The sequence below is a fragment of the Corvus brachyrhynchos genome, unplaced genomic scaffold (genome assembly GCF_000691975.1).
Source record: "Corvus brachyrhynchos isolate BGI_N302 unplaced genomic scaffold, ASM69197v1 scaffold97, whole genome shotgun sequence".
NCBI lineage: Eukaryota > Metazoa > Chordata > Aves > Passeriformes > Corvidae > Corvus > Corvus brachyrhynchos.
The window spans coordinates 4,418,167-4,425,493 of record NW_008239758.1 but is presented as its reverse complement, the minus strand read 5'-3'; the positions used below and the strand labels follow the sequence as shown (position 1 = coordinate 4,425,493).

Genomic DNA, 7,327 nt, shown 5'->3' with positions numbered 1-7,327 from the left:
GTTTCCATTTCCCTGTCTAACACAGGGAATGGCATTCTGCTCTGCACTCCCTCATGCGTGTACCATGCGCCCTCTCCCCTCATTCACTGTATCTGTGCATCACTATCCCTACTGGGCATAGCTCTTTCATAAAGGTAGTAAGAAGTAGATTGTGGATGTTTATTAGGTGCTAAAGAGAAAAACAAAAAAAACATTACAAAGCAAATATTTTCATTGTTCTTAAATATGTTGGCATTCCAAAGTTTTCCATAAAATTTGTCTGCATATGCTTGCTCTCAAATGGCACCAAATTCCACAGGTTGAATGAATCAAATTAATAATTTTGATTAAGTTATCAGTTTATCCAGACACAAGTTCCCTGGCTCTCATGTCTTTCTCCACATTCCTTTTTCAGAAACAAATTACAGTTTGTTTAAAAGGAGTGCACGTAGCTATCTCAATAATTACATGACCTTTGTATGGCATCACATGTATGACCTTTGATACAACATAGCTTATTGCTCCCATTGCTTATTGAAAATTTCAGTGCTTCCAGAAGTACTTGAAATTCAACATTTTTATCTGTCTTTTGCTAATTAATATCTAACTATAAATCAGCTGATTGTGCCATGCTGGGCGGTTACGGAATTTTGTTGGTAAGTGCCAACTGATTTTAAACAGTGCCACGGTTTGGGACTACTGAATGGTTTCCTCTGAACACTGGGCTTCATACAGCATTCAGAAACACCAACACAAATTCCTGCTTCCTATGAAATTAGCTTAACAAGGATTTGGGGAGTAACCATTTGCACTCTATGGTTGATGTGTGCAACCTTTTCATCCAAGCAATTATTTCTGAGAACAGAACGTTCATTCATCACGGAAAGAATTGAGGCAAAGTCAATTTATACCACACATTTGGCCTGACACGACACAACCATTTGCTGTTTGGTTTTAGAAGTTAAGCATTACATATAATCCAAAAAGTGATGAAGGTTTTTTGGTCAGCCCATGTAACCTATAACAATCTTATATTTTCAGCAATAATATCAGGTTGTTGTTATAAAGAAAGATGTCAGAATTGGTATAAATGCACAATAGTAATTTTTCAAATATATTTGAAGGTATTCTACAAAAGAGAACTTATTATTGTGCCAGGGTAGGTCAGCAACTTTTGCCAATCAGCAGTGTGATTAAGTGAGAACAGTCCTCCTGTGTAACTGTCATGAGGAGAGTATTTGTCACCTGGAATTCTGTGTGCTTCAACATAACAGCATGCTTGGCTATGGTAAGTTTCCTGAGGGTGGGACAATGAAGTTGAAACTGAAATGATAAGCAACGAAAGGAGTTCTTAAAGAGTTCAGAAAATACATCCATGAAACCAAATTTACAGAGACAGAGAAGAACACAAACTAAAGCCCTTCAAAATATATTTAAACTTGCAGAACTACCTCTCCCTGGGGAGAATCCAATATGATATTAAGTTTCTGCAGGTGAACCTAGGTTATTTTCCCCACAGAAATAAACAGTGATCATTACAATTTAGGAGACAAATATAGCCACAGTTATATTCTTCAATAAAAGTCTGTAAAGTTTTGTGTTGATACATTTCTCCCTTGCTCATTGAAGATAAAAAGTTTCCTTGAAAGAGCATTTTAGAGATCAAAGAGAATTCACCTTTGCCACAGTTAAAACCAGTTTGTCTCATACAGTTCCTGTTACTGCAAAAAATATACTAGCATGATAAGCCACTGGTTATGGAATAAAAAGTGTATTGGGTTTGAGTCTCACATTTCATTAAGCTATGTAACATTTGCTTGTTGAGTACAATCAGGACAACACACAGTAACTTACAATTAATAGCTTCACTTAGGTAGTGAAAACAAACCATTATTGAGGTGAATTCCTTTCACCTGATCTTGCCAATTACTACATTGCATTCTTCCAGTCCAGAACATTAATGCAAAATATGAATGACCAAGCAGGCTTTTGGAAAAAGTGCTAAACAGAAACGTAGCTCCCAAAATTGATCATGAGAGTACTAAATGCTTCATAGAGCAGAATAAACATTCCAGGAAGTTCTAATTACCGTCATGATGAACTTTATGTGACCACATTTCTGATTCAAATGCATCTGCCTTCACATTCCAGTGCTCTGAATTCTGTCTCATGACGGTATGTACACAGACAGCAAAGACATCACATTGCAGCAATCTGCTGGAAGAAAATGAAACAAATTATTTCGTCTCTTACTGCAAAACACACTCCTTGGACTTCTTATAGTGGTTTTCTGAACTCTTCCCACCTTGTTACCAGCTGTGCTAAAGTGAGCGGGTGCCAGAATTGGACATGGAGTGCTCATTTAATGCTTTGTTCAGTAGTAAGGATCCTGTTCTTCCTTGATGCCTTTTTGGCACATGCACTCATTTTCAAGGCTGCATCCAAGATCTCAGTGAGGGTGGGTGGCCTGGCTGGAGAAAAGAGTTGCATCCTCAAACCCCACTCCTGTTCTCATTTCTCTTTGCTTGAGCACTTTGAGAGCAGCACAAGCTGTTCCACTGGGGCTGAGGAAGCAGGGAGGGGAAGATGGAGAAGTGACATTCGTTGCACAGAAGAACGTGCTTGGGCTCTGTAGTTAGACTAAGAGCACCTGAGAGCTGCTTTTCTGAATTCAGCTGTGAGAGGATTATTCCACGCAGCTCTGGAGAGGTTGAAAGAGACTCTTCTGCTGAATGGAGACTTTGATTCTCTCTGTCCTGCCATTCTGCTCCTCTAGGTAAACTCTAGCTTTGCCTATAGCTACTCTGGCTGAACTTGTCCCTGTAGAGTAAGTTTTAACAGTCAATTGTTATTAAATTCTTTAATAAAGATATTAGAACAATGGATAAAAGTATAATTTCGGGAATATAACCTAGATGTTTATTTTAAATGTCATCAAGTTTCTAAGGGTAAAGAATAGCAGAGGACTAAGAAATATATTATGACTCCGAAAGTTGTGAAGCCTGAATAAAAAAATACAAGTCATTGGTTATTTTGAGCTGGGAAGGATATTAAAAAGTGGAGATCCTACGACCTACACCAAAACTGGGGTTAATTTAATCTCTTTGTTACTCATCTGGAAAGCAAGCATACAGTAGCAGAGACAACATAACTGGGAACTATGTGATTATTTAGAAAAGCCATGACTTAAAAAAAAACCCAACAGCAAACAAGACAAAACAAAAGCCTAAAAGAAGGGACGGAAAAAGATGGCAGCTGAAATTTAGTGTAGGCAAGCGTGAGGTAGTGTGTACTAAAGAGAACAATTTGAACTACTCACATACACTTGATGGTTTGCAAAATCACTCAAGAAAAAGATCTAGGCGTTACTGCAGACAGCTTAATGGAAACTTCTACTCAGGGCACAGTAGTGGTCAAAAAAAGCAAACAAAATGTCAGGCTATATTAAAGATGGATGGAAGAATAATACTGGAAAGAACAACAATACCACCAAATATGTCGACAAAGTATTCTTCATCTTAAGATCAGGGTATTTTGCTTTCTTTATGTGAAAAGAAATGGGAATCACAGGGAAAAAGAAATTAAATGGTATTTAGGGGCATTGATAAACAAAGTGAAAGATACTTAAAGGGTATCAGAATGATGACATCCTTCAAATTAAGGGGTTTTTTTCTAAACAGCTTCTCTGTTCCTCAGCTGTTGAGTTTGCAGATAGGGTTAGCAGGAGGGTATCTGTCCCTTTGTCATGTCTACTGAGACAAGTGACAATCAGACTGTGGATGATCTCCTTTTGAGCATGAGGCCTGAATGTAATTTCTGTGCTGCTCTAGAGAAAAATGGAAAGGCTCAGTTCCTCACAGAACCTCCCTGCTCTCCCAAGCCCAGTCTGCAGAGCCCAATCCAGTGCTAGGTCTTATCCAGCTTAGGCTCAGCTGATGCCTATACCCAGCACCTTGTGTTCAGCCTTTACCCACTTGCTCAATCCAGCCTAGCACCCAACCTGAATTCTTTCCTCCTTTAATCCCTTCCCTCTCCTCAACCCCTGCACTTACGTTCCCAAAGAACCCTCTGCTGCTTCCACAGTCTCACACCAGTTACCCCCCTGTTCCCCACGTGGCTCTTTAGCCCACTTTCCCCTCCTGCAGGCACATTCCCAGCTTTCTTCCCTCAGTGTGTGCTGTCAGGATTATCAGCACAGTTGGAGCCCCAGGAATTCCCTGCCCTGCAGTACCTACAGGTTCTTCCCAGGCTTTGCAGGCCCCCGACAGAAGCCCACGATGCTGTTAACGTTATCAATTACTGTTCAGAGTAAACATGGAAAAATAACATCAGAGGTTAATTTACAGCAGATGAACACCCCCTTCCACCCCCCCACACACCACCCACCTTGGGGCTTTATCGTGCCTCAGTGCTTAAACTGCTTAGATATTAATTAAGGCAGGAGGTTTCTCTCCTAATTGCTTGACATGCCAGGTTGAAAGCTGGCCTGGGGATTAAGGACAATGATACACCTCTGTGGTTCTTAGGGTAGAGTGCCTGCTATAAATAGATGCCAGAATTGTAAATTTAACATTGTTTAGTCTGAGGATAAGTGAGGAAAATGGGAAACTCATTTGCTCAGCAGTAGCAGGGTGTGGAGTGTTGTTTTCTGCCGAGGATTATTTTTATTTTTATTACTAAACTCTTGAGAGCCTAGAGATGTCACAAGGTCCTTTTGCTGTTCTGGGCCGTGAAATCAGGAGAGGAAAATATGAACTTATGCAGTTTTATATAACTTACAAATATGTTGAGCATTTTCTCTGACAGTGAAGGCAGTCAGAAAATTTAACTGTTTCCTTTGTGAATTTTATTTTGTTTTTCTGGAAGTTTGATCTGTTTCAGAGCAGGGGCAGGACATTTTCCTACATAAGCAAAATAATGTCTAATTACAATAAAAGGGGGAGGAAGAAAGAAAAACTGAAGTTGTGCTGTGAAATGGCATTATTACCTCTCTAACAGGAAGCATATGGAATAGTAGCATGCACATAGGTCTGAGAGCCAAGAATAAATCACTGCTAGTCTAGACATGCTGATTCCAGCTGTGGTCCTGAAACAAGCTGTTAGGGCTAGAAGCTGATTAAGTCTAGTGTCCATCTGGAGAGGAGGATGAATGAAGGCAGAGGAACTGTCCCATCAGAGCTGTTGGGAGAACAAGGGTTACCTGTTGTAATCCCCTCTGTCTAACAGTGACTGGACCCACAGGCAGTATCAGAGATCAGGGTGGTGCATCCTATGGAATGGTGCCTTATCACACAGCCCCATGCCCTGCACTACAGAAAAAGAAGCAGAGGAAATGTCTTCATTTAATCCTGTTTTCCACTTCTTAGTGTGGGCCTCATTTATTGTTCCGCTCGTGCTTTCCCCACTGTGGTTATAATTAATGTGGTTAACTAATATTTATAAGCACCCAGAAGTTGGAAAGCCTATGTATTATCTAGATAGATAATCACCTCACAAAAGGACCTAAATAAATGTTGATCTAATTCCAGAGAGCAAGACACTACCCTCACAAAAATACCTCCTCTCTCGTCCTGCCTCCACTCAGAACAATGACTCCATCTCAATTGATCTCATATGAATAAATTACACTTGCACCTCCTTTACTATTACCTTATTTTCACCCAGCAAAAGGATCCTAGTTCGTCTGTTTGCTGTAGCCTGAATTCTGCCATCCTCAGACAAAGCTCTTCCCTCCACTACACAGACTTTATTCACCAAAGGAAAACCTCCTAAAGCCCTTACAGACCTTATGAAAGACGTTTTCACTCACTTGGGTTAAATGAGCACTGTGTGTTTTCTTTCTTCCTTTTTTTTTTTTCCTGGGGGTGGTGTAAAAAGTAATAAATGAATCATTTCAACTTTGGGCGAGAAGTTTAGGTGTTGTATTTGTACCATGCAACTACATAAACACAGAAGGAGCCAGTTAACCAATGAATTGCAGGAATGAGAAGCAATGAGATGATCTAAAACGTTTTAACACATTTTCCATATATTAGTGCTTGGACTAGTTGTGTTTTGCTTTCTTACAACAGACACAAGTCAGTAAAAGTCCAAAAGGAAAGTCTGAGGTTTTATATTTCTGTTTGTGGTACAGGAAAAGGGTTACGATCTCAGTGGTTGATTCAGTGAAATAACATCTCTTTTATACACATCTGCCTAGCAAGTAGGGCGGTAGTTGGAAATACCCAATCTAAAGCACTAAAGATTTGCTGGCAAATAGCGAGGCATTTTCTGCAGAGGAAAAGTTGTTATATTGAGTAGTCACTTTGAATGCTTAGGAATTACAGTCAAACATCCAAACACTGTGGAGTTACACCGCATTTATTATTTTCTCAAGTATTTAGCACACTGGGAATGGACTCTCCTGCGTATTTCAAATCCAAGAAGAAATGATAATAGCAGATTTAAATAAGAAGATACTTGGCAATGGTAAGTGATATTTTTATAGCAAATTATTTGGGCATCATGCAGTCAGCTCTTATTACATGTCAGTATGTATTATTTTCAACTGCTTTAATTTCAGAATTTGAAAGAGAAGAATAAGCAGATAAGAGGTATTTCACAAATTATGTTTTTGTCTGTCTATACAGTGTTATCACTGCTTTGTTTTTAAATTATCTGAGAAATTTGAAGCAAATTATTATTGTTCAATGATCAGCATTATTAATTAAACAGAGATGCTCTACATGGAAGTACCTTAATTTAGGACCCTTCTAGTTTGCTGTAAAATATTTCTCCTATTTCTCTTGATGTGTATAAAAGCCTGCAGAGTGGACCAGAGACTTTTGTGAGTTCACAGCTTTCTTCAGTTTTGAAGGCCTCTGGATACCTGCAATATTATAAGAGGCAGAAAAGAAACAAAATCACAGATCAAATGATTTGTTACTTAGAAACAATTTAAATCTACAAAGTATCTCAACTAAATTTCATAAATAAGGTTAACTAATTTCAAAAACCGATGGAAAGGAGAGGATATAGGGTTTAAATAGATTTATTTTAGCTTTTGCTAAGCCCATTTTTTTCCCAGAATTTTCTCTAACCTTTCTACTCATTTCCACCGTGCTGTGTAGCTGAAGGCTACATTCTTTGAATATTTTATTTTTCTTTAAAGAAGCAATACAGAAAAAATGTATTCCTCGATGAGAACTAGAAAGGGGCAGTATCTAATAATCTGAAAACACATATTCAAACTATTTTAAAATTACTACAGTTCCAGAGCATAGATCCAAGCAAGACACTCAAAAGCAGTATTTACTCAAATCTCTGTATGAACTAGCCTATACAGGAAATCAGTAAATTGCTCCTGAGT

The 7,327-nt window shown here is 38.7% G+C and overlaps 1 protein-coding gene across 7 annotated transcripts in view; it reads left to right on the top strand.

Annotated features, from left to right (window-relative positions):
- Positions 1-6,206: 6,206 nt before the first annotated feature.
- Positions 6,207-7,327, top strand: part of IL16 (interleukin 16) — a 38,694-nt gene continuing 37,573 nt past the window's right edge. For 6 of the 7 annotated variants that reach the window (XM_017742651.1, XM_017742652.1, XM_017742650.1 and 3 more), the window contains exon 1: positions 6,223-6,447. The gene's annotated coding sequence lies outside the window, so the exon portion shown is untranslated. Of the gene's footprint in view, positions 6,448-7,327 lie in introns of all 7 variants that reach the window. The other variant, XM_017742655.1, reaches the window with a different exon arrangement.